Here is a 4,276-nt window from a genome sequence, read left to right as displayed (position 1 = left end):
GTCATATTATTTACAAGTGTTTTCTCCCAATCATTCGGTTACTTTTTTGTTTTGTTGATGATTTCCTTTGCTGTGAAAAAGCCTTAAACAGGCCACATTTGTTTATTTTTGCTTTTATTTCTATTGCCTTGGAGACAGATTCAAAAATACTGCTGAAATTTATGCCAAACAGTGTTCTGCCTATGTCCTCTTCTAGATATGGATTCAGGTCTTACATTTAATCCACTTTGAGCTTCTTTGTATATATAGTGTTAGAGAATGTCCTACTTTCATTATTTTACAGGTAGCTATGCAGTTTTTCCAGCACCATTCTTGCTCCCCTTGCCATAGATTAATTGACAATAAGTATGTGGGTTTATTTCTCGGTTCTCTATTCAGTTCCACTGGTTCATCTGTCTGTTTTTATGTCAGTACCATACAGTTTTGATTACACAAGCTTTGTAGTATAGTTTGAAGTCAAGAAGAATGATACTTCTAACTTTGTTATTTTTTCTTAACGTTGTTTCATCAACTCGGAAACTTCATGGTTGCATATAAATTTTAGGATTATTTGTTCTAGTTGTTTGAAAACTGTCATGGGTATTTTGATAGTGATTGCATTCAATCTGTATATTGCTTTGGATAGTATGCATTTTTTTTTGTCTTTTGTCATTTTAGGGCCACACTCACGGCATGTGGAAGTTCCCAGGCTAGGGGGCTAAATGGAGCTGTAGCCACTGGTCTACACCAGAGCCACAGCAACACGGGATCTGAGCCACATCTGCGACCTACACCACAGCTCACGGCAACACCAGATCCTTAACCCACTGAGCGAGGCCAGGGATCGAGCCCACAACTGCATGGTTCCTAGTCAGATTCGTTAACCACTGAGCCACAACAGGAACTCTGGATAGTATGGATATTGTAACAATATTAATTCTTCCAATTTAAGTCCATTACTATTACTGTATTATTTTCAATTTCTACCTTTAAGTCTGTTAATACCTGCTTGATATATTTAGGTGCTCCTAAATTGGGTGCAGAAATATTAATATTATAATATCTTCTTGTATGAATCCTTTATCATTAAATAATTCCCTCCTTTGTCTTTTTTTATAGAATATTTTAAATTTTATATTGTCTGATATGAGCATTGCTGCCTCTGATTAAAACTATCATTTTCAGTAATTATTCTCAAATATAATTGCACAGATTTAGCTTGAAATTCTTATTTTTTAAAAAAATTACTGAAAATGTGAAAATGTTTCCCTGTATATCCTATAGCTATTGGGATTTCAACATTACTGTAAATTCTAGACACCACAACCTGAGATAGCATTACTAATCTATTAGAAACATTTTTCATTATTATCATCACTTTCTGGTACTCCCTGGATTTCTTTTTTTCTTTTTTTCTTTTTTTTTTTTTTTTTTTTGTCTTCTTGTCTTTATAGGGCTGCACCTGTAGCATATGGAAGTTCCCAGGCTAGGGGTCCAATCAGACTGTAGCTGCCAGCTTACACCACAGCCACAGCAATGCCATATCTGAGCCACATCTGCTACCTACACCACACAGCTCATGGCAACCCCAGATCCTTAACCCACTGAGTGAGGCCAGGGATCAAACCCATGTCCTCATGGATGCTAGTTGGGTTCACTAACTGCTGAGCCACGATAGGAACTCCAACTTTTTTTTTTTTTTTTGGTTTTCAATTTAGCATAGAATAAGGAAAATGTGTGGAATGAGAACAAACTATGGAATTAAACAGTTTTAGTACAGTTCTCAGTACTGAAATTATTAAATGTATAACCTAGGCAAGCAGCTTAACTTCTGTGAGTTCCAGTTTCTTTTTCTACAAAATTCCATTTTTAATACCAATTTTGTAGAATTATTATATGAATTAAAAGCTGAGTTATGAAAAGTGACAAACAGAGAGCCTAGTATGTAAAAGCTAATCAATAAATACTTGGTAAACAAAATTGTTTCAATAAATTGTTTCCTTTAAGATATGTCTTTTACTAATATGAATTAAAAATAAATGGAAGTGAATTTGACAAATAAGAGATACATATTGTTTGTACAAAGAGTTCCATATACATATTAATCATCAGATCACTTGCAGTATGAGGAATGCCTGGAGCCCACAGAATAGAACCTCTGGTTTCAAGCACCATAGTGTTTTCCCTGGATTTGTAAAGAAAAAAATCAAATGAGCTAGCAAAGTTTGTTTCCTAATGTAGAAGTGTGTTTAACTAGTTTTGTAGGAAAGTTTAACATTCACAAGCTTATATGAGACTCATAATGACCCTATGAAATGCTCATTACAAATTGAAGAACAAAGTGTTATTATTAAGAAGAAATGAACAAATACATTATTAGGAAACCACAGCTAGAATATACCTAATAAGCAATATTTATATTTACTTAAAATATTTCATCATATCATATACCACAACATACAGTAATTTATTTTTTGCAGATAATCCATTTCACTCATCCTTTCTCCTCATTTATGAAATCATGCGGCTGAACAATAATGTGACTGAGTTCATTCTACTTGGGTTGACTCAGGATCCTGTTAGGAAGAAAATCATGTTTGTCACTTTCTTGATTTTCTATTTGGGGACATTACTGGGGAACCTGCTCATTATTACTACCACCAAGACCAGTCAGGTACTTGGGAGTCGAATGCATTTCTTCCTTTTCCACTTTTCCTTATCTGATATCCTCCCCTCTACTTCCATAGCCCCTAGAATGACTGTGGATGCCTCATGAAGAAGACCACTATCTTTCAGTGAATGCATGATCCAAGCCTTTTCATCTGATGTATTTGGCTGCCTGGAGATCTTCATCTTTATCCTCATGGCTGTTGACTGCTATGTGGCCATCTGTAAGCCCCTGCACTACACGACCGTCATGAGCCATCGAGTCTGTGGTGTGCTGATGGCTGTGGCCTGGGTCAGATGCTGTGTGCATTCTTCAGCTCAGAATTTTCTAGCCTTGAATTTACCTTTCTGTGGTCCCAATGTGATCTATCACTGTTTTTGTTTCCTGGAGTCTTTGCTGAAACTTGCCTGTGTAGACACCTATGTGACCAACCTACTCTTGGTGTCCAACAGTGGAGCCATCTGTACAGTGAGTTTTGTCATGCTGATGGTCTCCTATGTCATCATCTTGTATTCTCTGAGAAACCACAGTGCAGAAGGGAGGAAAAAAGCCCTCTCCACCTGCATCTCCCACATCACCGTGGTCATCTTGTTCTTTGGTCCTTGCATATTTATATACACACGCCCTGCAACCACCTTCTCCATGGATAAGATGATAACTGTCTTTTATACAATTGGAAGCCCTTTGATCAACCCTCTGGTTTATACACTGAGGATGCAGAAGTGAAAAAATGCCATGAGGATGCTATAGAGCAAGAAGTTGATCTCAGATGTCAAAAGATGAGTGAAGTTTCAAAATTTTCTTCATAGTTTAGATTGAATTCGAAATCCCTGGAGAATAACATTTCATACTGTGGTGTTAATATAATCTTTTCATATGAATTGGTATTAGTTTCCTTCAGGAAAATAAATACTGTAAACACATACCCTGATTAGTGTCCAGTCAATTTTATGTAGAGAATTAAACAGCACCAGGTATCAACAGGCATGCAGATCCATTGCCTCGGATGTTTTTCACTACTGAGTCTCTGCCCCTTTTGCCTGCCTAACAGTAGTTTTGATCTGTTTTTCCTGCCCCCATGTTGACTTCTGGTCTTCTCTGTTTATGGCTATTTACACTTTTTTTTTCTGGAATTAGTTTTTTTTTAATTTTATTTTTTAATTTTTTTATTTTTTAAAATTGTAATCAATTGTTATTTCCCCAAAACATTTTTTTCTACTGTACGGCATGGTGACCCAGTTGCACATACATGTATACATTCTTTTTTCTCACATTACCATGCCCCATCATAAGTGACCAGACATAGTTCCCAGTGCTACACAGCTAAAATATACAAACAACTTATATAACTCAACAGCAAAAAAGCCAACAACCCAATGGAAAAATGGGCAAAAGACCTGAATAGACTGTTCTCCAAGGAAGATATACAGATGGCCAACAAGCACATGAAGCAATGTTCAACATCCCTGATTATTAGAGAAATGCAAATCAAAACTTCCATGAGATACCATTTCACACCAGTCAGAATGGGCATCATTAATAAGTCCACACATAACGAATGCTGGAGGGGGTGTGGAGAAAAGGGAACTCTCCTGCTCTGTTGGTGGGAATGTAAGTTGGTACAACCAC

General features: G+C 36.6%; 1 pseudogene; it reads left to right on the top strand.

Moving 5' to 3' along the window:
• Positions 2,455-3,430, top strand: LOC110259720 (annotated as a pseudogene).

Source organism: Sus scrofa, chromosome 2 (assembly GCF_000003025.6).
Source record: "Sus scrofa isolate TJ Tabasco breed Duroc chromosome 2, Sscrofa11.1, whole genome shotgun sequence".
NCBI classification, from domain to species: Eukaryota; Metazoa; Chordata; class Mammalia; order Artiodactyla; family Suidae; genus Sus; species Sus scrofa.
Note: the sequence above shows the minus strand (reverse complement) of the source record. Positions and strands in the feature narration are given on the sequence as shown.